The sequence below is a fragment of the Callithrix jacchus genome, chromosome 18 (assembly GCF_049354715.1).
Source record: "Callithrix jacchus isolate 240 chromosome 18, calJac240_pri, whole genome shotgun sequence".
Classification (NCBI taxonomy): domain Eukaryota; kingdom Metazoa; phylum Chordata; class Mammalia; order Primates; family Cebidae; genus Callithrix; species Callithrix jacchus.
In genome coordinates this window covers 52,204,882-52,230,909 of record NC_133519.1, presented here as the reverse complement: position 1 = coordinate 52,230,909, position 26,028 = coordinate 52,204,882, and the positions used below count along the sequence as shown (strand labels likewise).

The following is a 26,028-nucleotide window of genomic DNA, read 5'->3' as shown; positions in this document are numbered from 1 at the left end:
ATCCAGCTCTATCTTAGGTCTACAAAACGCCTAGCGGATACAGAGTCGAGTATTATTTATACTGTCTCCAAATGTCAATGGTCTTGGAAAACAGCTAGATGAAATATGATGATGATCATCAGGTGGCATTATCTAATGCCAGCAGTGATTCATGTTTCAGGTTTCTATGCTCAAAATGGGTCAGCCTGAGCTTGAAGGCAAGACTCAGACTCATACATAGTGTTTGAAGCCACTGGAGAGTCTAGTGCTTGCCCTTGGATGGGTTATTCACAGTAATTTTTTTTAAATTTCAGGTCATTGAACAGGTGACACTGGTATCCTCATTCTCAAGGTCCTACAACCTGGTGTTTGGCCAGATGGAAGGTTCAGGGCAGTTTTATTAAACTCTTTACTTATATTTCCTGAGATGATTTTAGAATAGACCTGCGTTTGTGTTTATGGAATGTCTCTCATCAAAACTGTGTGTGTGTGTGTCTGTGTGTGTGTGTGTATATATACACACACATTATATAGTTATACACATATATATACACATACATACATAAACTACATATATATAAAACTATATATATGCACATATACACATATATATATGTCTGTGTGTATACATATATATATATTTCAAGATAAACAATCTATGGTTACTTTAGAGCTTTGTATCAAGTAAAATGTTACAGCTGTATAAGGTGCTGCCCTGATGACAAGGTGCTGATGGCAGTATCTCTTCAGTTTAAAAAGAAAAAGATCCAATGGATTCCAATACTTTTTTATCATATTATTATCATTTGCCACAATATACAAGCTATCAGACCAAAATCTTAAAAGAATAATTGTCCACAAGCAGAGTTTATTGTTATTAGTGTTTCTGTGATGAAAAAAATTTATGGATGTTGTTTTTGTGATGGAAGAAGCAGATTAGAATTTTCAAATAGGAAAATTCTGGGTTCTAGTAGTCAATGAATTTCAACCAGCTTGTCTGGTTACATCATTCTTATCATCTTAATCAAAGATCCACTGGTTAGCCTACAGTAACCACTTCTAGGATTGACTCAATATGCGTAACACCTCCTTGTTTTTTACCAGAGTGAAAGTGAAGCTTCATGATCAAAAGCGCCTTTTAAGGCCTGTACCTCTCTTCTCACATAATCATTACATTAATAAAAGTGTATAGAAAAAGAACCCCTAAATTATAAATTTGAATTTTTAAAAAATTATTGAGGGGACATGAGATTACGATGTTATTATTTATTTGTCAGTTCCTTAAGTGTTATGTTTGCAAATCACAAATTTCTTAAGCATATATATGTTGGGAAAAACCTTAATGTGAAGTTCAAAAAAATCCTTTCTTAATAAAATATATGAGCAGTTTTATTTCACAATAGCAGATTCATCGTGATCTACCTGATAAGCATTATGTTTCTATATATCAAGGGGAAGGGCTGCAATGAACAAGCACTTTTTTAATGTATCATGTTATTAGTTTCTATGTGCTGAAGGCTTAAAACATCTAAACATATTCCATATTTGTTTGAAATTTTTGACTAAGAAAGATAATATTCTTTATATTAGATAAAAAAAAGAAAGCATTGTTATGAAGAATTGATATGAAGAAAATTTTATATTCTGTGGTAAGTTAACTTGAGGAACGTCATTTAATCAATTTATAGGTATTTTTTAAATATCTAGTATAAATTCAATTTTAAACTAAAATCCAAATTAAAATTTATACTCCATCCCTCTTTTTAACTGAGGCCTGATAAGCAGCATGGCAGCCACCTCTGGGCAACAGGGGGTATTGCCTATATACTTGCATCGCTCAGCTGTGCTTCCTCTGCCTCTCTCCCGGATTTCTGCTTATGTTACTTAAGGTCAGGCAGAGAGAGTGCAAAAGAGAAATATCAATACACACACATGCATGTGTGAAGGGATCTCAGCCCCTTCCTGGAGAAGTCAAAATGGCCACTCAATAATGCGGCCTAACCGGTAGTATTTTAGCTACAATTAGCACTCTCTTTAAAAAATTTTTTTGGTGTATAGGTAATAAATAATTTGAGAATAGTACTACGGCAAGGATAAAATTTTCAATAGTACATCTACATTTCCTCTTTGGCTTAGCACATTTTGTGTGGCTATACCAAAATACTACAGACTGGATAATATTTAAACAACGGAATTACTTTTTTCTCATGTTTTTGGAGGCGGGGAAGTCTAAGCTTAAGAGGCTGGCATCTGGCAAGGGCCATCTTCCTGTGGAATGACTATGCCTTCCCATGGGAGAAGGTGGAAGGGCAAGAAAGAGCATGCAAGAGAGAGACAGAGAGCAAGATGGGGCTGAATACCTCCTTTTATAAGAAACTCACTCCCATGGTAAGGACATTACTCTACTTATGGGCCCAATACCTCTTAAAGGGCCCACCTTTTAATATTGTTACAATGGCAATTAAACTTGAACATGGTTTCGGCAGAGAGAGCGAATCCATAGCACTCGTGTTACTATACGTGAACTTTAGCTCTTATGTCAGCCATTTCTTTTACTTGTAGGTAAGTCCCTTCCAATTATGCTAATTCAATGATGTTACTCTTACTTCTTCCCTTTTCATTTTTATAATTTTTCTTCTCTACTGAATAATATTAATCAGCGTATAAGTAATTTATATATTTTTATCATTACGAGAAATACCTTTTTTCTTTGATTTCCATTTCCCTGGAGCTCTTAATTTGCTCATTTTTCAGCAAAACCCCTAAAATGTTGTCTAGCCTTTCTGTCCCCTCATTTTCTTTTTCCATTTCTCTTAAATGATCTCTTAAGATTTTTTTTTAAACACTCCTCTAAAAATGGTCTGTTCACGTTACTTAAGGTCAGGCAGAGAGAGTGCATAACTACCTCATAGCTATGAAAGGTGAGAGCTCCATCTTTATGTTAATTGAGCTATAAGTAGTATTTAACTTTACCATGGAAGACATCCTAGAAACCTAGAAATTTATTTGCCTTCCACGGAAACACTCTTGGTTTCTCACCCTTCCCTCTTACTTTTCGCACTTCTATATCTTAGTTAAAAAAAAAAAAAAAATGAAAGGAGAATCAACACCTTCTCTTCCCTCAGTAAGCAAAACCAAATGAGTGGAGTGGTAGGAGAAGCTCAAAGAGCAAGCTGGCCTGCACTAACTTCTTTCCATACTTATTTTTTCTTTGCCAGTTTCTTTTCTCCCAGACTTCTTAAAATTAGAGTGCTCAGCTTCCACACGTCTCTATCTGCAATCACTCTGTTGGTAATATCACCCAGATCCTTGGCTCCACAGGATTTACAATTAGCTTCAAACCACATTTCTGCAGAAAATTTCAGGTCTGAAATTTCCACTTGAATATCTAGTAGTTATTTCAAATTTAACATGTCAAACTGAACTCTTCATATTGCCTTCACATCTCTTGGCAAATCTTCAAAATGTTCCCATCCCAGTTAATGGTAATTCTGTACATGTAGACCTTTATCTCAAGGCTACTTGTGTTTTCTTCCAATTCTCCCTCTCAGGAGACCCAAATATGAAATTCTGACATTTCTGTGCTAGGGAATGTAATCACGGTGTAAACGTGACTTTGCTGAAGATTCAGGGTGCTGTTGCTTTGGTAGGGTGCACTCAGTATGCCCCACTGGTGGGTCTTGTCACCTTTTTGGCATCTCGCACTTATCCCCTTCAGAGCCCCTCTGCTCTCTCTCATCCACTTTCTAAAGCTTTGCTCCTGCCATGATATCATCCCTCCCAGTCACAGGGTTTGGAAGATGTTCAGTCCACCCCTATACTTTACATTTGCATCACGTCAATAATCATATCTTGACTGAGCAAACGTGAAAATCAACACACCCATTTTTATTTTTGAAAGCCTGAATATGTGTCAGTTGGTAGAATAAAATTGAATACATTTTTGTAGAAACAGTTCAACTGTATTTTATTATCCAGCACAAATGCTGTGTTTTTTTGGAAGAACTCCCTGTTTTTATCCCAGAAATTTTGGTGCCCCCTCTTATTTATTCTAACTGCATTTATGTCTCTATTGTAGTGATTGTTTCCACATTAAAATTCTCCACCAGAGTATAAGTGCCCTAGCTTGAGTCACAGTGTGTATGCCAGGAACTCTATTAATAATTTCAAATTTATTTAATAAATAAATGAATCAACATTCACTAAAGCAGTGTTAAATTTCATTAATATGGATCATTTTCTCTAGGCCATGAAACACATTCAAGAATTGGCAGGCATCATTTTCCTTACTCACTTAAAAAAGCAAATGTACTAAGCCATCCACAGTGTAAGACTGGAATGACCTCCAGAGTTTCCAACAATTTATGATATCCCACTTGGATTGCTATAGATTTCAAACTGCCAAACCACAGGCCCAGTCTAGAAGACACATCACAACAGCATAGGAATGTGGAATGTCAATAAAGTCAGCTCACCAACAATCCTCTGAAAATTCACCTTTTTGTTAGTATATCACAAAACAGTTCTTGCAGCAACAGCCCAGTCCTTTGAGGTGTTTTGAAATTTTCAATTACTCATGAGTTTCATGCAAAATAAATAAGAAACATGTTGATTTGACACTTTAATAAGCAATAATGAGGTTTAGGGCTAAAATAGAAATCAATTGTGTGTACTCTTTATCTACACTGCCATCAACTTAATAACATGTGACAATTTTATTAACCTAGGAGTCTCACTTCTTTATTTAATTGTTTTCCAGAATGACTATGTTCTGATTGTCAGTGATTTGTCCTTCATATTTACATAATTAAGCATACTATCTTATCTTTTTGCTTATAAATTAACTAAAAATTTCATCCTGTTTTGGTTTCTTTTCTTTGAAAAGTTAAGATGTGAATTTAAAAATCTACTAAAGCAAGCTCTCTTTGTAAAGCAGCTAATTGCTAGGGACAGAGAGCCTAACATTTAATTTTTAGGACTTATGTGATAAAATTTCAAAATCTGATTATAAATAGAAAGCTATGGATGGCATTTTCATAGCAGAAAAATGTTAGCAGCTACAAGCTTTAGAAAGTAACATCTTTTCAAATGTTGAAATTACTTTTATTCTGTAGTACTGTCTACCTAACATAAAATACTTAATTCTTGGTGCCACGATAGTACAGAGTAGCTCATGGTATTCTAGGCTAAACTCGCAGCGTAACTTCAAAATAGTTACCGTACTGTTTGTCAGTTTTACTAATTTACATATTAATTCTGTTGGATAAAGAACAAACTGCTGAAGTTGTGCAGATAAAGCAAAGAATGAATCAAAATTTTTTTCTGACTCAACAAGAGAGTCTTGGTGGCATATTTATAATAATTGTCAGGGTAATTTAAAAAAATTGATTATCCTATAACAACACTGGTAAATTGGTGTATTTGATAACTTCAGGTCTGAGTGACTCTGTGCAATTTGTGGTTTCACAATGCTCAGCATGTTAACTGAAGCTTTGTTGAGCTTAGTAAAGTGCAATTAAAAGTCTGGCAAAACAAGAGTCCTACAGCAACTTTTGGACCTTTAACCTCATTTCACAGATAACATGTGACAATTTTATTAACCTAGGAGTCTCACTTCTTTAATTGTTTTCCAGAATGACTACGTTCTGATTGTCAGTGATTTGTCCTTCATATTTACATAATTAAGCATACGTCTTATCTTTGCTTATAAATGAACTAAAAATTTCATCCTGTTTTGGTTTCTTCTTTTGAAAAATTAAGATGTGAATTTAAAAATCTACTAAAGTAAGCTATGAAAGAGAAGTGTCTCTTTGTAAAGCAGCTAATTGCTAGGGACAGAGAGCACCTTCATTTTCATCTAGATGACAAATGTCAGTGTCAGTTCTGCAAGGAAATCACGTTGGTACACTTCCTACATTGTCATTCTAGTCATCTGATTCATTTTAGAATATATTTACCTATGTTCCTCATGATTGTGCTTAGCTTTTCCATGTCTTGTGAATCCTGAATCAGTTTCATTTTTTAAAAAATACCTTCAGGGCACATTATTCTTCTCATGACTTTAGCCTTCAGTTCTACAAAATCAAGTTGTTTTTAACTTCAGGATATCTGGCACAGCTAACATTTTCTTTAGCTTTCATTAACTCACTCTACGCTTCCAGCTGGAAAAGAGGTGATGAATCATTCTTGATTTCTTTCTGTCTTTCCTCTCCAAATCCTTTTCTGTAAAGTCTCACTGCCATCCCCTAAAAATATATGTACACAATGTTTTTCATTTCCACTGCTGTGATTTTAATAGCTTCTTCCTGGGATCTTGATTTCAACAGCCTCTTCCTAATGCTATTCTCAACACTACTGTCAGTGAACTTCTAAAAGTGGATTCTGTGTTTGACTGTAGGTAACATTTCAATATTCCATATTTTCAGTAACCTCTGCAACCCAAGGGTCCCTGCCCAAAGTCTCTGTTCTTGAGTTGGAATGTAGAATATTCAGGTGGAGACGCTGGTACAAAAAAAGACTGACTCATCAGGCTATCAGATAAACTAGGTGTCTAACATAATTAATAATTTGTACTTATAAATATTTTCACATTGAAATATAAGTTTATTAATGACTTTTTTGTTTTAGCCCCACTGTCTTTCATTATTTCAAGCTGTTTAAAAATTAAAGATGACCTATAGCAAAGGGCTCTGGCATCTACCTTTTTGGGAAAAAAAAAAAAAGGAAAGCATGTTTTGTTGATAAAAAATCTGTTGAATCAGCACCATATTACATGCTACACTAGGGTCCCATTTGTATCCTGTGCAAAAACACCCTTCAGATTTATAAAAGGATTCTCTCTACAGAAAAATAAAAACTATTTGACTTGGGCCTCAGAAGCCAAAATTGGGCTTTTAGTTTCTAAGAAAGTTTCTATCTTAAAGCACATGTACATGATTTGTGGGTCATTATAAAGGAGGTGTGGCTTAATATTCAAACACTTATGTGGTTCTGTTCCATCTTCTTTAAGTTTTAATTTTATGCTGTTCAATTCTTTGCATCTATATGCGATTATTCAGGTTGATTATTAGAAATAATTTCATAAAATTGTATGTATAAAAGAAGAAATGAAAATGTGCCATGAAGCACATTGTTTAGAGAATCTGAAGTAGTTAAGTGATTTCAATAGTAAGACACTTGAATAAAATATAGTTTTTTTAATATTTTTCATATTGCTACATTTATGTCGGGTTACCAAAAATATTATTGTGACCCTTAACAATCATGAATTAAGATTCAAATGGATTACAAATGATGCCATTCTCTGAGCTAACAAGCAAATGTGGAAAAACTAGCTTGTGATAGGAGGTTTTAATAAAATTATTTCAGCAGGATATAAGGTCTCCTACATCAAATATATAAACTAAAAAATGAAGAAGACTTAGAACAAAGCCCTGATGACAAGCAAAAAGGACAAGCATACAGAAGCTAAGGCTTAATAAAAGGGATTCAGAAAGGTTAGCCAGAAAAGAGGAGGAAATAGTACATCGAAAAAGATGAATCAACCTATATAAGAACAAATACAAAATATTTTTATTGGGTTTGGTAATTAGGAAACTGTAAACTTGTAAAACCAATTTAATTCTAATTTGGAGATTTTGGCCATAAGGAGTAGATTTCAAGCAGAGGATAATGAGCAAATGAGTGAGTATATTAAGAAAACAGAGTGTTTTGAATGAATGTGTTGCTACAAAATGTCTTGTTTGTTCATATCTTAGGTTTTGTTTTCATTTAATGTAAAAGTAAAGAAAAAAGACTTAGTTTCCAGTCCAGCATATTGAGGAGCTTGGAAGTTATAAATCCCATCATCACAATAATATAAAGAGGTGAACAAACTGAAAATCAACAACTCTTCTTAGATTCATCAGAGATTCGAGGTTGCAGGACAAACTGCTGCCTCCAAAATTGGAGAGAAAAACAGTTGAATACAGAAAATCACAACTTACCACAGAAGAAGCCCAGTATCAAAAATGTCTCTGTACTGGCAGGAGCCAGTACAGAGGAAAACCTCAAATTATACTGGATGAAATTATTGGGAGGCTCAACATGAACACGTTTCAAAGCTAAAAACTTCAAGCGGGTCAGTTTTATCCCACTCAGCATACACATGTCTCAGGGAGTTATAACTCCAGGAGACCTACCAGGATCTCAGGTAGAAATATGAGAAAAATCTCCTTATACTTTCATCAAGGAGAGAAAGAAAAAAAAATATATATCCATTTTAAAATATACCTCGAGTATTTTTGTCATCTTAACCAAGACTGTTTTAGATGAAATTATTTTACTAGAGCCAAACACACTGCAGTTTTCCCAAACATGGCAAAGCTGGAGAAAGGGAAAGACTCAACTCAAGCTTCCCCAGTCTTCCTTTCTCACCTAAGCCAGGAGTCAGGGTGTGAGAAGTACTCGTGGATGTCACAGCTCAAACTGAGGTCTAGTTACTACTCTACAAAACTGCAGGCACTGCAGCTACTCACAGCACATTCATAAAGAAGTTTCCAGGGAAACCCAAACACAGTGGGAGATAAAATGAAGGACGTCAGAGAAAATGTTAGCCTCCAGTGCTGACAGCTACAGCAAAAAGTAAACACAAGCCAACACTTTATCCAAATATGCATGACACCTCATACAAAAACTCAGGTATAGTGTCCTTTTTCTAGTATATCATAATGGAATTTGAAGAAAAGTTATAAAGCATGCTAAAACATGAAAGTATACACACACAGTTTAAAAAGACAGAGCAAGCCTCAGAACCAGATTCGGATAGGACAGAGACGGTGGAATTATCAGAAAAGGGCTTTAAAACAACTATGATTAATATGTTTTGTGCCTTAATAACATAGGTTGACCCTGTGAAAAAGCAGATGGGCAATTTAAGCCAAGAGATAAGAACTTAAAGAGAAGACTCAAAAGGAAATGTTAGAAATCAAAAGCACTGTAGCAGAAATATTTTAAAAATCCCTTTTATGGGTTCATCATGAAGCAGGGCACATTCAAGGAAAGAATCAGTGAACTTGAAGAAATATTGGTAGAAATTTCTAAAACTGTAGTAGAAAGAAAAAAAAGGAAGGAACAGAGGATATCCAACAATGGTAAGACAATTACAAGAAGTGTAACATTAGTATAATTAGACTAACAGTAAAAGAAAAAAAGGAAATGAATTAAAGAACAGTTGAAGTAGTGATGACTAAAAAATTTTTCTAATGTAAATATAGATATGAAATCCCAAGTTCAGGAAGTTCAGAGAATATCAAACAGGAAAAATAACACAGTATGTACCAGAGCTGTGATGATTAAGAGTATCTGTCCACTGGGATAGGCTATGTACTCAGATACTTAAACACCAGTTTAGATGTTCCTGTAAAGTTATTAATATTTTGAATTGAAAGTAAATCAAACTTGTATTTATCTTAGTACTCCTCAAAAATGAAATGCTTAGTTGTAAAGCCAAACAAGTATAAGCTTGATACAAAGAAAACTGTGAGAAAGAAATCAAAGCATACTTAAAATCTATATTCTGTGCCCATTAATAGGATGACAATATTGACAAGGTATCAGTTCTACCCAATGTAGTCTATAGATTCAATGTATTTTAATCAAAATCCCAGCAAGTTATTTGTATATGTTAACAAACTGATTCAAAACATTTATGTAGACAGGCAAAAGACCCAGAATATTCAATATAATATTAAAGGAGAAGAACGAAGTCAGAGCATTGACTCTTCTCAACTTGAAGGGTTATTAAAAGCTACAGTAATTAAGGCAGCATAGTATTGGTGAAATAATTAACAGATCTTTGGAACAGAAGAGAAAGTCCAGAAATATACCCATATTAACATAGTCAACTAATCTTTGAAGAAGAAGCAAAGGCAATTCAATTGATGAAAATAGTCTCTTCAATAAGTGATGCCGAAACACATAGATATCCATATGCAAAATAGTGAAACTAGATATAGATTTCATCAATTTTATAAAAGTTGAGTCAAAATGAATCATAGGTCTAAATGTAACTGTAAAACTATAAAAATCCTAGAAGTTAAGAAAGAAGAAAATACGTGCCCATGGGTTTGGTGGTGACATTTTAGATATCATATCAAAAGCACTACTCATGGAAAAAATATAATTCAGGCTTCATTAAAATTAAAAACTTCCACTTTTTGCATATTTGTTAAAAAATAAAATGATAAGCCATGTACTTGGATAAAATATTTGTGAAACATATATCTAAGAATGTATTTGTATACTAAATATGCACAGAAACCTTAACATTTGTGAAGAAGAAAACAAAAAACTCAATTTAAAAACAGGCAAAAGATTTGAACAGATACCTTACCAGTAAAGATTTACGGACAAAAATAAGCACATAAAAAGATGTCATTATGCAATTACAAATTAAAACAACTGTAAGATACAACCACTCACCTGTTAGAATGGCTAATATCTGAAATACCGACAACACCAAATACTAACTAGAATGTGAAGTAATGGGAACTCTTATTCCTTGCTGGTAAGAACGGAAAATGGTAAGGCCATTTTGGAAGAAATTAGGTAGATTTGGAAAATTAAATATACTGTTGCCATATAGTCTAGCTATTGTACTCCTTGGTATTCACACAAAAAAGCAACTGCACACAAATATTTATAGTAGCTGTAATCATAAATGCCAAAATCTAGAATAAGTGAGTCAATAAACAAAGGATTATATATCATTATAATGAAATATTATTTATTGCTATAAAGAAGTGATCTATCATACCACAAAGACATGGAAGAAACTGAAATTCATACTGCTAAGTGAAAGAAGCCAATCTAATTAAGCTACCTACTCTATAATTCTAACTATGTGAGGCAAACCCAAGGAGATGATCAGTGGCTGCTAGACTTTCCTGAGGAGAGGGATAAGAATGACTAGGTGTAGCACAGATGGTTTAGGAAAGTGAATCTATTCTGTATAATGCTGTAATTATGGATACATGTCATTGTAAACTTGTTAAAACCCATTGAATATACAATATACAATGCAAATATAAATGCTAATGTGAACTATAGATTTTAGTAATAATGTATCAATACTGGTTCATCAGTTTTAACAAATGCACACAAATACAAGATGTTAATTACAAAAAAAATCTTTGGGAGGGGGAGAGATTTAGGTAGTATATCCCCATTTATACTCCCTGTACTTTCTGTTCAGTTTTTTTATAAAGTTTAAACTACTCTAAAAATAAAATATATTAATAATAGATCACAATACACACCAAAAACATTATAATTATGTTTCTTCTATGAGAAAGGAGGAGAGGATTAGAAGGCATCAGCCAAAGGAAATTCCATTTAACCTAGTGTCATCTTTTTAGAAGAAAAATATTTTTATACTTTACACATTTAATATACATGAAAAGACTGAAAAATAGGGGGTTGAAACATTGACAGTAATACATTGTGCTTAGTCAGGAGCCTTGCTTTCTATTTTTTAATTAAAAATTCAAGCTACTCCTCCAAAGAGATGTATATAATTTTTTTTAACCAAAATTGTGTTAAAAAAATAAAAAAATGGGAAGATAAGCTAATGAAGTCTATATTAAAGATGCATAAGTGTATTTCCAATTTGTAAAGAGATGATGTTGAAACGACAGTACTGATAGAATGTGAGGTACAGACAGAGATGAACCTTAGGGTGGAGGTGGAATGCCTTTTCCATCCAACAAAAAAGAAATAAGACACTCCAATTACATTAATTACGTGTGTTATCCATTGTGGAAAAATGGGACATTGAAGTCTTCTGCTATTATTTTCTTGCTATCTCCTTCTTCAAATCTATTAATATTTGCTTTATGTATTTAGGTGTTCTGAAATTGAGTGCAAACAGTATGTATACTTGTTATGTAATGTTAAAAAATTCACTCCTTTGTCATTATAAAGTGGGCTTTTTCTTTTTACAGTTTTTGATTTAATTCAACTATGTCTTATAGAACTATAGCTACTCTTGCTCAATTGTTTTCCACTAGCATGGGTTATCTTTTTCCATCCCTTACCTTTAATCCATGTGTTCTTAAAGTAAAGATAGTCTCTAGTTGGTAATACATATTTGTATCTTTCTTAGCTTGTTTCTTCTAAAAATCCATTCAGCTATTCAATGTCTTTCTACTGGAAAACATAATCAATTTACATTCAAAATAATTATTGATAGGAATTTATTATTGCCATTTTCTCTACTGTTTCCTGATAGTTTCGTTGATACCATGGGTTTTTAAGAATTATATCATCTGTAAATATTTGCCAATGTTCTCTATCAAGTTGATTATTCCTAGTTTATTTGTTGAAAATTTTTATCATAAAAGGAAGTAGAATTTTCATAATACCCTTTTTATGTTGATTAAAGTGATCATATAATTCTTATGTTTTGAGATTTGCATGGCAGAATACATTGACTGATTTTCAAATATCTAGCTAGCTTTGCACACCTATATAATTCCACTTGAATTGGGAATATCTGTTTTTTTTCGATGGAGTCTCGCTTTGTTGCCAGCCATGGGTGCAATGGCACGATTTCGGCTCACTGCAACCTCTGCCTCCTGGGTTCAAGCAATTTCCCTGACTCAGCCTCCTGAGTAGCTGGGATTACAGGCACGCACCACCAGGCCCAGCTAATTTTTTTTAGTAGAGACGGGGTTTCACCATGTTGGTCAGGATAGACTTGATCTTTTGACCTCGTGATCTGCCTGCCTCGGTCTCCCAAATTGCTGGGATTACAGGCATGACCCACCATGCCCGGCTGGAATATCTGTTTTGTAAGCTAATTCCACACTTTTAATGACAAGAAATAGTTCTGATAAAGCTAATGAACATTCATACTGGATATGATTGACAAAAATCCCTTTCTATAAAACAAAATATCAATCTCTTCAAATCCATTATAATTTTTAGAGCAAATAGGTAAAATGTATATGCTTAATTTATATTAATACAAATGGATTGAATTTATACATTTACATATTGTGAAAGCTAAAATTTTGGTAACATTATCTTTCAATAACATTCTGCATTATTTTGTTTCCTTGAATCTTGTGCTTTCTTCAATAATATTTAATGTTTGTATTCTTTTAGATTTTATAATTTCTGTTAAAGTTGTTCATAATTATTTTATGGTTTTTGTTTCATAATTAAAATAATGTTATTTAAATTTAATTTCTAATTGTCATGATTTTAATATACTTTTTATCACTACTTATTGAATGCATTATTTCTTCACAGATTATTTTACTAATTCTAGTAATTATTTATGTGAGATATGTGTGTAGGGAGAAGGTATTTTGAATATCCTGATGTAATTCAGTAACTAAAATGTCTAAAATAACTTAGTTACAATAACGGATATTTACCATTTTACATATATTAATAATGTGGCATTACTTTTTTATTGATAATTCGTTTATCACTTTTATTAAAATAAGACATATAAAAAACTTTAAAACAATTTGTCAGTGGACCAGTGTAAGGCTATTACCAATAATTTACTGTCTAGTCCTTCATTTATCCATCCATCAATTCATCTTAAATACACATCATACACTGAAGAAATCAGTAAACTTCGCCCCTCAACAGATCAGCATGCATATCATTGATAGTAGTTTAATGTTTACAATTTTCCTAGGTAAAATTTAAAGAGAAATCCAGGAATTTTTCCTATACCCTTTGATGAGTTTTTACAAATGTGTACACCTGTTAACACAAATAACTATCAAGATACATGACTTAAATCACCCCAGAAATTTCCCTCATGTGGCTTCCCATATAATCCTTCCTTTTCTGAACTAACCTGTGTACTTTGTGTTACGTCATAACAAAATTACTTTGGCCTCTTTGGAATTTAATAAAAATGTTAATATTAGGTATATACCATTTTGCATTTCAGAATTGCTCATGTTGGTGAATAGATAGATTGTCACTTATTTGGTTGTTTTATTTTTCAGTTGCTGGCTAGAATTTTATTTTATGATCCTACTACTGTGTGTTTAACCAGTATCTTGTGAGGATTTTGATATTATAAGTAAAGCTGATAAAAACCTTCTTATGAACAGATTGTTACAATTTTATATTTTTATTTCCTTTCTGTAAACACTGTCTTTATTTATATTGTTAAATAATAAGGACTGGAATACATGTGCCATAGAACACCTTAAAAACTAGCAGGTGTTTTTTTTACACATGATGTTTACAAAATGCATCCAAGTTAAAATTCTTTTAGTTTCATAAGTAGTAGTATTGTGAGATTTTGAAGTTTATGTGTAGCATCTCATTATAGTTAATAAGTTGCACTTCTCTGGCTACTTGTGATGTTTCAATGTACTTTTGACCATTTGTAAATCATTTTGTGAAATATAAGCTCAAGTCTTGGGCATTATTTTTGTAAATGACTTTTTATCTTTTTGTTACTATTATAACTTATAGAATGTAGTCTGGATAAAAGTAATTTGTCAAATAAGTGTCACAAGCACTCTTTTCTTACCCGAGTGTTGATATTTCATAATCCTGATGGTTTGTATATACGGCCAATCCAGCAGGATACTTGTTTCGGTTTTGGTTTATGTTAGCACTTTTTGTACCCTATCTAAAAAATATTTGTCTATTTTCAGTTCATGGAAATATTTTTCTTGCTTTCTTTGTGACATTTATATTTGAGCCTATAATCTGTCTTGAGCTAGTTTGTTGTTGTTGTTGTTGTTGTTGTTTTATGTAAAATAAAGGTCATAGTCTATTTGTATTTAACAGATATTTCAATTTTCCATCACAAACTGTGAAAGGTTTCTTCTCTCATTTTATTTCTTTGAAATTTTTGTTACAAATCCAGATAGCATATATGTAAGCCAATTTCTGACCATCTGTTCTATTTATCTGTTTTTTTCTTAATCTTGTTGCCATTCTTTATGCCAATCCCATGTTATTTTATTTACACAGTTTTATATTGAGTCTTGAAATCAAAGATTTTACTGGTTCTGCTATGTCTTTTAAATTTCCATCTAATTTTATGATTAGACTGTAAATGTCTACAAAATTTTGCTAGGGTTATGATTAGGACTGTACTGAATCTGTAGATTAAGTTAGTTAAGAATTGACATTTTTAAACATTTAAAACGTCAATTCTACTAATAATGCTATGTATCTTTATTGTTCTTTAATTTATCTTAATATTTCATGATTATCAGAATCGAGGTTATTAAAAAGTTTTGTTAAATTTCTAAACTGTTTATGTTTAATGCTAATTTAAATGGCATTGTTTTCATATGTTAATGTATTTTCCAAGTGTTAGTTTTTAGTATGTGAAAGTACATTTTTTGCATAATGACCTTAATTCTGTGACATTACTAATTTATTTATTAATTATAGTAATTTTGTGACAGATTGGATGAATAAAATAATAGAATGTAAAAAGATATCCCATGCCATAAGAGAGCAGGAATAGTCATAAAAGATAAAAAGTATTTAAAGACAGAAAGTATAATAAAAGACAAAGTCGTTACATAAAAATAAAGTGGTAAATTCAGCAAGAGTATATGGCAATTGTTAGTATATATTTTACCCCAAAACTGCAGCATCCAGATGTTCAGATCAAATATTAATAGAGTTAAAGAGAGAAAAAGACCCAAATAAAATAACAGCTAGATGGTTTAACACTCACTTTCAGCATTGAAAGTTTATCTGGATAGTATCAGTAAGTCAAAAAAAAAAAAACCATTAAACTTAATCTGCACTAGAAACCAAATAGGGCTAATAAATATTTACAGTACATTTTATCCAATGGCTTTAGAATACACATTCTTCTCAACACATGGATTATTCCCAAAGGTAAGCTGTATGTTAGGCCACAAAACATATCTTAAAACATTCAAAAAACTGAACTCTTATCAACCATATTCTCTGACCATACCGGAATAAAAATGGAAATCAATAACAAGATACATTTTTGAAATGATGTAAATAAATAGAATTTAATCAATATGCTTCTGAATGACCAGTGAGTCATGAACAGGTTAAGAAGAAAATTTTTTAAAACTTGGAACAAATTATAGTAGAAACACAACATATCAAAACTTATGGGCTACAGCAAAAGCAGTATTAAGAGGGAAATTCATAACTGTAAGTGCCTAGATCAAAGAGGCAGAAAAACTTGAAACAAATCACCTAATTATGCATCTTAAAAATGAGAACAGTAAGAGCAAATCAAAGCAAAAATTAGTAGAAGGAAAGAAAAAATAAAGATCAGGGGAGAAATAAATGAAATTAAAAGAAGAAAACAATATAAAAGATCAAACAACCAAAAGTTGTTTTTGTTTTAAAAAGATAAATAAAATTGACTCGATATGAAAAAAGAAAGAAGACCCAAGTACACAAAATTAGAGATGAAAAAGAAGGTATTACTACCAATGTGGCAGAAATTCAAAGGACAATTAGAGGCTACCATCAATAACTATATGCCAATAAATTGGAAGACCTAGAAAGAATGGATAAGTTCCTTTACACATAAAAACCAATCGAGATTGAACCAAACTAGAAAGAAATCTAAAACCTGAACAGGCCAGCAATGAGTAACAAGATTCAAGCCATAATAATAAATCTTACAGGAATGGAAAGCCCTGGACCTGATGGCTTCACTGCTGAATTTTACCAGACATTTAAAGAAGAATTAAGTAGGATTTGTATTAAAAATCCTACTCTAACTACTCAAAAAATAGAGGAGGAGGGACTACTTCCAAATTCATTTTACAAGGCCAGTATACTCTGACACCAAAACAAGACAAAGGCACATTAAAAACAAACAAAAATAGCAAACAACAAACAAAAACTACAGGTCAATATGCCTGATGAACATTAACAAAAATATCCACAACAAAATACTAACAAACTAATTCCAAAAATACATGAAAATGATTATCATCATGACCAAGTGCAATTTATCCCAGAGTTATAAAAATGATTCAGCATATGTAAATCAAGAAATGTGATACATGATATCAACAGAGTGAGATCCAGAAACCAAATGATCATTTCAATTGATGCTGACTAGGCATTTGATGAAATTTAGAATTCTTTATGATAAAAACTCACAGAGAACTGGGTCTAGAGGAAACATAACTAAACATAATAAAAACCAATGCATAGAGGATCCACAACTAGTATCATACTGAATGGGGAAATAAATGAAAGCTTTTCCTTTAGGATCAGGAACACAACAATGATGCCCACTTTTACCTCTGTTATTTAACATATTACTGGAAATTCTATCTGGAGCAATGAGGCAATAGAAATAAAGGGCACCCCCATTAGAAAGAAAGAAGTCAAAATTTTTGTTTGCAGATGACATAATCTTATATTTGGGAAAAACTACACATACACACATGCGCACACAACTAATAGAACTGATAAGCAAATTCAGTGAAGTTTTAGGATACAAAATTAACATACAAATATCTATAACATTTCTATATGCCAATAGTGAGAAATGTGAAAAATAAATCAAGAAAATAATCATATTTAAAATAGCTACAAATAAAATTAAATACCTAAGATTTAACTTAACCAAAGAATTAAAAAACTTGTACATTAAAAATTATAAAACATTGATTGAATAAATTGAAGACGATACACAAAAACCAAAAAATATTCTGTGGTCATGGATGGAAAACATCAATATTGTTAAAGTGCCATACCACCTAAAGCAATGTACAGATTCAATGCAATTCCTATCAAAATACCAATCACATTTTTCACAGAAATAAAAGAAATTTTCAAAATTTATATGGAACTGCAAAGAACCTAGAATAGCCAAATCTATACACAGTAAAAATAAGAATTAAAAAAAACTGAGGAATCACATTAAACTGACTTCAGATTATTTCAAATGATACCACAGAGTTATAGAAACAAAAAGAGCATGATACTGGCATCAAAGCAGACACATAGATCAATGGAACAGTATAGAGAACCCAGAAACAAATTTATACATCTATTGTAAACTCATTTTCAGCAAAGGTGCCAAGAGTATGCACTGGGGAAAGGAAAATCTCTAGTAAATGGTTCTGGGAATTCTGGATAGCTACATGCAAAAGAATAAAACTGGACCCCATCTCTTACCATATACAAACTCAAATAAAAATGTTAAATACTTAAATCTAAGACCTCACATTATCATACTGCAAGAAAATATTAAGGTAAATCTCCAGGACATTGATCTGGGCAGAGATTTCTTGAATAATATCCCACAAGCACAGGCAACCAAACTAATAGACAAATGGTATCACATTAAGTTAAAAAAATCTTCTGCACAGTAATGGAAACAATCAACATAGTGAAGAGACAATACACAGAATGGGAGAAAATCTTTTCAAACTAGTCATATGACAAAAAATTAATAACAAGAAACTCAAAGTATCCCGTAGGAATAAAAACCTAATAATACAATTTTTAAATGGGCAAAAAACCTAATAATCGAATTTTGAAACAGGTAAATAGATATTTCTCAAAAAAGACACATGAATGGTGAACCAGTATATGAGAGGTGGTGAAAATTATTGCTCATCAGATAAATGCAAAACAAAACTACAATGAGGTATTATCTCACCACAGTTAAAATGACTTTTATCCAAAGACAGGCAATAGTGAATGCTGGCAAGGATGTGGAGAAAGGCAATCCTTGTACAGTGTTGATGGAAATGGAAATTAGTACAACTACTATGGAGAAAGTTTGAAGGTTTCTCAAAAACTAAATATGGAGCTGCCTTATGATCCAGCAGTCCCACTGCTAGGCATACACAGTAAAGAAAAGAAATCAGTATACCAAAGTGATAACTTGTCTCCTACGTTTGTTAGAGCACTATTCACAATAGTGCTATAACAGACCAACAGCCAAGACTTGGAAACAACATTAAATGTCCATCAACTGATAAATGATTAAAGAAAATGTGGTATATATACACAACAGAGTACTCTTCAGCAGTTAAAAATAATGAGATCGTATCATTTCCTACAACATGGATGGAACTGGAGATTATGTTATGTGAAATCATCCAGGCACAGAAAGACAAACATCACATGTTCTCGCATACTTTGTGGAAGCTAAAAATAAAAAAGAAAATTGAACCCATGGAGACAGAGGGTAGAAAGATGGTTATCAGAGGCTGGGTACTGGGGAATTGAGGTGGGGGGAATGTGATTGGTTAACGGGCAAAAAAAAGAAAAATAGGAAGAATGAGTAAGATCTAGTATTTCATAGCATAGTAGGGTGACTATAGTAAGCAAAGATTTAATTATACATTAAAAATATAGCTAAAAGAGTAAAATTAGATTATTTATAACACAAAGGATAAATGCTTGAGGTGATGAATACCTCCATGTTATTACATATTGTATGCTTGTATCAAAATATTCCATGTAGCCCATAAATAACGTACACTCGTATGTACTCACAAAAATTAAAAATGAAAAAAGAAAAAATCATGTAAGAAACACTGTTTTGGAAAGAATTCTTTAAATGGACTAGTCTATGTTAAAATAGAAAGATGAAAAGGATATTGTCTTGCTTGGAATATTATAAATAAGACTAACAACAAGAGACAACAGTATTTTAAAATAGGTGTTTTGGTTGAATCCTTGCAGTCTGTTTGGAAGATATGTTTTAATGTTTGGGTGTTACGGAAGAAGGAATGTGGCCACTAATGAAGAATTAAAATTTGGCATGGAAAAAACATATCTGAAAGATAATTTTACATAAAAGCTCCAAGAACAGTGTGTGTGTGTGTGTGTGTGTGTGTGTGTGTGTGTTCAAGATTGTCCTCAAAATGCAGGTGGGAAAATTCTTCAAATATTCCTGTATCATATGCAGATATATGGGATCCTGTTGGTCGGATTGGATGGTGAAAATGTTAGAGTACGCTGGTGACATTAGCAAGAGTGCATGCTAGAGATCTGCAGTGCAGAGGCAGCCCTTCGCCATCTAGAAATTATCTCACCCCAATTGCCAATAGTGACTTCCCACTGAGAAGCATGATTTTACATAAGTGCTACACCCAGAGATACTATCTCACTCTCTTTAGGGTATGTTAGCTACTAGAATCCATCAATATTTCTCTGGTTATAAGCATGCTGTCAACATGTTTCTTTGCTAAAAGTATCACTCTATTTAACTGACAGTTGTTTTATCAGTAATCACATACAACCATTTCAAGGTCAGGAATATATTTATGTTGTATTCTAAAAATATATTTCTTATTTTTAAAGCATATTTTTATGAGGAATATCAAGCCAAAAGAAGGGAGAAGCCAATAATAGGTATTGATAAATTACAGAAGATATTTTAGTTTTAACTGAAAGTAGCTGTCCATGGTGACTCTGGACCACATGGGTCTCACTAGTCTCTGGCCTACATTGCCTGTATTTTCTATTTCTAACAACAGTGCTTTCTCATATTGTTTTGTTATTCCTTTGCTTAACCCATTGAGATGAGTACAATTCTCATCTTTCAACAAGAATATAATTTCCTTGAGAGGTAAAAACACATTTTATGTGACTTTACATCAGCTTACACATAGCGTTTTCTTTTTAAATGCAAGATTAAAAAGTAGGCTGGGCATGGTGGCTCACAACTCTAAGACCAGCACACTGGGAGGTCAAGGTGGGTGGATTGCCTAGGGTGAGGAGTTTGAGCCTGAACAACATGGTGAAACCTCATCTCTACTAAAAGTACAAAATTAGCCGAGTGTGGTGGTGCATGCCTGTAACCCCAGCTACTCAGGAGGCTGAGGCAGAAGAATCACTTGAACCCAGGAGGCAGAGGTTGCAGTGAACTGAGATCAGGCCATCCCACTCCAGCCTGGGCCACAAGAGCAAAACTCTGTCTAAAACAAAAACAAAAGACAAACAATAAAAATATTTGAAAGTGAAAAAAATAGGATTTTCAACAAAATTTGTTATGTTTATTATTCACAGTTTCTAATATCATGCTTATTCCATTTAAATTTATAAGTTTGATATTCAAGTTTTTCCAATACATTAAAATGTTTGTCACATACTCTGTATCTTCTATGATACGTAATATGCCTTATGTTATGTATATAAGATACGTAATATTCCATGCCTGGCCAGGAAAAGTATGTTTAATATTTTTAATATTAAAATATGTTTAACATTAAGTATGTAATATGTCTATTTCATATTAAACATGTTTTTCCTGACTAGGCATGGTGGCTCACACTTATAAGCACAGTACTTTGAGAGCCTAAAGCTGGAGGATCACTTGTGCCCAGGAGCACAAGGAGCTAGGCTCATGTCACTCTACCGGAGCCTGGGCAACAGAAAACGACCTTGTCTCTTAAACAAATATATAATAAAATAAAAAGTAAAAACATAAAATAAGCAGCATGGCCAATTATCTCTGAATCTATAACACGTACTTTATGTAGAAACTTTCATAGCTTCCAAAGAATCATCAATAAGATTCTATAGTAAGAATGGTGTAATCATGTCTAGTCTTGAATACATTAAGTAAATCTAACCCAGAAATAAAATTATTTATTTCTACCACATTCTTTCTTGTATGGATTCACATTTCTAGCTCCTGACAGATAAACACAGAAGTGTATCATTAGGTACCACAGACTAAATGGACAACTGATGAAAGTTTTGGGAACTCTCTAAAATGCTTTCATGAAGACAATTTAAAAGTGAAACACTGTCTGGAATCCATTTAATGCCCTTCAGGGATTTTAAAAATTCTCTGAAACTTACTGAAAATTTTTTCAGATTTGAAACTCAGCAGATCTTCATTTATTTTCTCTCAACTAATGTTTTTTCTTTGACAAACACACCAATTTTTTGCTTTGGCTAGAATTAAACAAACACAGGTGTTAAAATTTTCAGTTTCCTCATATTTTTTCTACTTTGTGTGCTATGGAAAGTCATTAAGCTTCTGTAAAAGACACATTTTCCCAATTCATTACACCTTAAGAAACTGCCAAGAAAATGTGTCTCCAGTATATGAGCCGGTGCAGACTTTCCCACATGTATTTTGCAAGCAGGTGTTTCATTTGCAGTTTGCCAAAAGCAAACTGTTTTTCAGGTGTATAGAGAGTATCATATTTGTATAAAAAAGGAACAGTGATAACTACTCATGGTCGAGTCTTGCTCAGTATGAGAGCAATATAGAGTTGTTGAATAAAGAGTTGAACTGAGCATACAGTGTTTAAAGAGCCAAAGCACACCCCTCTAGTCAGGCACCATGTTGACTAGTGCCTGAATGGATGGAGATAAAACATGAGCACAGGCCAGAAGATGGGGGCTAACATTGTTAAAATACCTTTTATTTGAAACAAACAGCAGTGCTTTACCACATTCCTGTGAGTTAAGCTCTATTATAGTCACTCAATCAACACAAGACCGTGAATAAAATTTTCTGCGACTTCCTCAAGGAGTCACACAGTTAATAAAGATTGTGTCAGAATTCAAACCCCATCAGGGTAATAAGAAAGCCTAATTTTAAGTGGTGAAATTCTGCTTTGGTTTCTCGTCTCTTATCTTGTTTTGGAAGCTGTACCCATGCAACTAGAATACTTCATATAAATTCCAAATAGTGAATAAGCCTCTGCCATTCTATGGAGAGACTGGCAAAAAAACAAAAATGACTGTTTTCCTTTCCATTTTCCCAATACTTTGGATTATGGACTGAATCAATCAGGTACTATGTCTTGGTTCATTTTATCTTTCCTTTCTTACTAACCATGACCCTACATCTACGCTTATTTCATCGCAGTTCCTATAAAGCCTAATGGCATCTTAAATATGTTTCTTGTTGTTCTAAATGTATGTATATTTCCAGTAGTAACTGTTGTATTTTACAGAGGCTCTCAAGATACTAGTTACATTATCTTACCTAAAAGTAGAGTGTTATTGTACCTACCTGCAAGAAAAAGGCATTACAGTAGAACAATTTAGCATGTTTCTGATTAAATGGACCTTATTTTTAACCCACTCTACCACTAACTGGTAGTAAATATAACTAAATTACTTAATATTTTTATGTTTCTTTTCATTTCCTATTTAGTGAAACTGAGGGTAATTTCAACCATATTGGGTTCTTTTGAATATTAATGATACAGTATATCTAAACAACTGATGAGACTACATATTGTCTAGTATATAGTGATGCTAATAAATGTTTATCATTTTTATAATTAGCACATTGCTGTCATTTTTCAAAATGTTCCATAACTTCTACTTTATGGAATTTTGCAGAAGAATATATGTTTTATATCTTTTTATGTTAGTTTAAATTAGATGATACATGCAGTAGACATATATTACTAGATATAAATATACATTAAATATATAGACTTTAATATGGAGATTTTTATATTGATACAATTTTCAAAAGGAGGAAAAGTACAAATTCCAGGTATGTCCTAACTTAACTTCAAGGTTCTACTTTTGCAGCTTCAGTCCAAAGATTAGGAAACTATTAGCACCTAGAGGCCAGCAAAATGCAGAGAAACACTGTTAACATCACAACTGCCTACAACTAATGAGCAGATAATGGAAAAACCAAAAATAGCATCAACTAAATCTCACACCTGCACGTGCATGCATTAGAGAGAAAAATGTCTTCCGACCACCTTCTATCTTCACAAGTTTGTGGATGTACCTCATGGACATATCTCCAACTATATCACAAATCCTAGAAACAAAAAATCTCTTACTGCTTCTCCAGTGTGATACAGTGGAGAGGAAAAAAAGATGATGATAATGACAGTTAAGTGCCAAAAACTATGATCATTAACCACATCAAATATTTAAATGCTTCTGTGATATATTTAGTTGGGTTTTCTATAAACATATAAAATATGGCAAATTAAAAACAAAAACAAAAAACTCATTTTCTTTGTTGTTCTCCAAAAATGTTCCACTTTTGAGTCATTTTTATCTTTCAGTTCTTCCCTGACAATGACTTATTTCAAGTTCATAATTTTTCTTAAAAGTGTAACAAAGGGTAGCGTGGAGGGAGGACTCAAGATGGCGCTGTGATAACAACCCAGGATTGGAGTTCTCGTTGTGTCTGCGGAGAGGTGAGTCTGAGCTGCATTTCCAGACTGATCTTTGTTGCTCACGGAACGGGGAAATTCCCAAGTGAAGAGGAGACGCGGGACGCCAGGCAGATATTACGCCTGGCAAAGCCGGCAGCCGGGGTGGCGGCGGCCGGCCCTACCCAGCGCTCCCCACAGGGAGCACTTGTCCGGGTGCCCCGTTGAACCAGCAACTGGAGACGTGAGAGGGCTGGACTTGAGACTGAGCTAGACTTGAACAGTGGGCCAGCCCAGGGGATTGCAGGAACAGAGTGTTAGGATTGGCCCAGTGGGACGAACAAAACCGCGATTTCAAACAAGCCCCGTGCAGACTGCCTGAGTCGCTCTGAGGGGGAGGGGCGGCCACCATTACCGAGGTAACCCGCCCCAACTGAGATACACGCCCATTGCTGACGCAGCCAGCTGTTGCCGAGGCAACCCGTCCCTACTGAGATACACGCCCACTGCTGCCGCAGCCAGCCGTTGCCGAGGCAACCCGTCCCTACTGAGATACACGCCCACTGCTGACGCAGCCTGCCGTCGCCGAGGCAACCCGCTACAACAGAGAGACTCCGCCGCAGGGCGTGGCGGAGAACAGCAGAACAGCGGAGCCGGGGCGAGCCTCACAACAGCAGGGCGGAGCCTCGGCAGCCAAACAGTGGCTAGTCTGCATCCTAGCTGGGCAGGACCTCAACGGACATCTAAAAATAAAGCCCAAACCCCTCAACACAGCATTTGAGAAAAAAAAGGGTTTTTTTAATGAGCTCTGTTGCAGCAGAATCAAACATAGCAGCCTAACAGCCCTGAATGAACAACACAGCTCACAGCTCAGCAATTAAACCCCTATAAAGTACAAACTGTCTCCTCAAGCAGCTCCCTGACCCCTCTATATCCAAAAGACTGACATTAGGCAGGCACCATCCTGGGACAAAGATAGCAGAAAAAGAAACTGGTAGCATCCCTCGCTGTGCCACAGCTGCTAGAGGTGCACCCCAGACAAGCAGGGTCTGGAGCGGACCTCAGCACTCGTACAGCGAAGGGGCTAGACTGGTAGAAGGAAAACCAAGCAACAGAAATACTTCATCATCAACATTCAGGGTGTCCACTCAGAGACCCAATCGAAAAGTCAGCAACTACGCAGACGACCAGCGGACAAATCCCCAAAGATGGGAAGAAACCAGCGCAAAAAGGAGGAAAACACCCCCCGAAACCAGAACACCTCGCCTCCTAGAAAGGACCAAAACTCCTCACCAGCAAGGGAACAAAGCTGGACGGAGAATGACTGTGACGAAATGACGGAATTAGACTTCAGAAGATGGATAATGAGAAACTTTGGTGAGCTAAAAGATCATGTATTAAATCAATGCAAAGAAACTAAGAACCTTGGGAAAAGATTTGAAAAAAGATTTGAGGAAATGATAACAAGAATGGATAACTTAGAGAGGAATATGAATGAATTAAAGGAGCTGAGAAACACAATACGAGAACTTCGCGAAGCATGCACAAGTTTCAATAGCCGAATTGACCAAGCAGAAGAAAGAATATCTGAAGTCGAAGACCAACTCAATGAAATAAAACGAGAAACCAAGATTAGAGAAAAAAGCGCAAAAAGGAATGAACAAAGTCTCCAAGAAATGTGGGACTATGTAAAAAGACCTAACCTACTTTTGATAGGTGTACCAGAAGGGGACGAAGAGAATGAATCCAAGCTGGAAAATACTCTTCAGGACATCATCCAGGAAAATTTCCCCCACCTAGCAAGACAGGCCAACACTCAATTGCAGGAAATTCAGAGAACACCACAAAGATATTCCGCAAGAAGAGCAACCCCAAGGCACATAATCGTCAGATTCAACAGGGTTGAAATAAAGGAGAGAATACTAAGGGCAGCCAGAGGGAAAGG

At 34.0% G+C, this 26,028-nt stretch overlaps 1 protein-coding gene across 5 annotated transcripts in view; it reads right to left on the bottom strand.

The window, feature by feature from the left end:
- The window catches only part of LOC118149217 (uncharacterized), a 468,469-nt gene that overhangs the window by 200,274 nt on the left and 242,167 nt on the right, over window positions 1–26,028 (bottom strand). The window lies entirely within an intron of this gene.